The sequence below is a fragment of the Coturnix japonica genome, unplaced genomic scaffold (genome assembly GCF_001577835.2).
Source record: "Coturnix japonica isolate 7356 unplaced genomic scaffold, Coturnix japonica 2.1 chrUnrandom619, whole genome shotgun sequence".
In the NCBI taxonomy this organism is placed as follows: Eukaryota; Metazoa; Chordata; class Aves; order Galliformes; family Phasianidae; genus Coturnix; species Coturnix japonica.
This window is the reverse complement of record NW_015439992.1, coordinates 442-1,382: the sequence shown is the minus strand read 5'-3', so window position 1 is coordinate 1,382 and position 941 is coordinate 442.

Here is a 941-nt window from a genome sequence, read left to right as displayed (position 1 = left end):
ATTGGGGCTAAAAATGGCAATTTTGGGGCTAAAAGTGATGATTTTGGGGCTAAAAATGGGGATTTTGGGGTGAAAAAAGGCGATTTTGGGCAAAAATTGGGGCTAAAAATGGCAATTTTGGGTCTAAAAGTGGGGATTTTGGGGCTAAAAATGGGGATTTTGGGGCTGAAAATGGGGCTAAAAATGGCAATTTTGGGTCTAAATATGATTTTGGGGCTAAAAATGGGCATTTTGGGTCTAAAAATGGAGATTTTGGGGCTAAAAATGGGGATTTGGGGTCTAAAAAGGGCGATTTTGGGGTGAAAAATGGCGATTTTGGGCAAAAAATGGGGCTAAAAATGGCAATTTTGGGGCTAAAAGTGGCGATTTTGGGGCTAAAAAGGGCCATTTTGGGGCTAAAAATGGGGATTTTGGGGTGAAAAAAGGTGATTTTGGGCAAAAATTGGGGCTAAAAATGGCAATTTTGGGGGCTAAAAGTGGCGATTTTGGGGCGAAAAATGGGCATTTTGGGGCTGAAAATTGGGCTAAAAATGGCAATTTTGGGTCTGTAAATGTCATTTTTTTGTTGTCGGCCCCATTTTGGGGTCGATTTTGGGGCTAAAAAGGTGTTTTTTGGGTCTAAAATGGGGCTAAAAATGGGCATTTTGGGGCTGAAAATGGGGCTAAAAATGGTCATTTTGGGTCTAAAAATGGCAATTTTGGGGCAAAAAATGGCAATTTTGGGTCTATAAATGTATGTTTTTCGTTGTCGGCCCCATTTTGGGGTCGATTTTGGGGCTAAAAAGGTGTTTTTTGGGTCTCAAAATGGGGCTAAAAATGGGCATTTTGGGGCTGAAAATGGGGCTAAAAATGGCCATTTTGGGTCTAAAAATGGTCATTTTGGGGCTAAAAATGGCAATTTTGGGGCTAAAAATGGCAATTTTGGGTCTGTAAATGTCGTT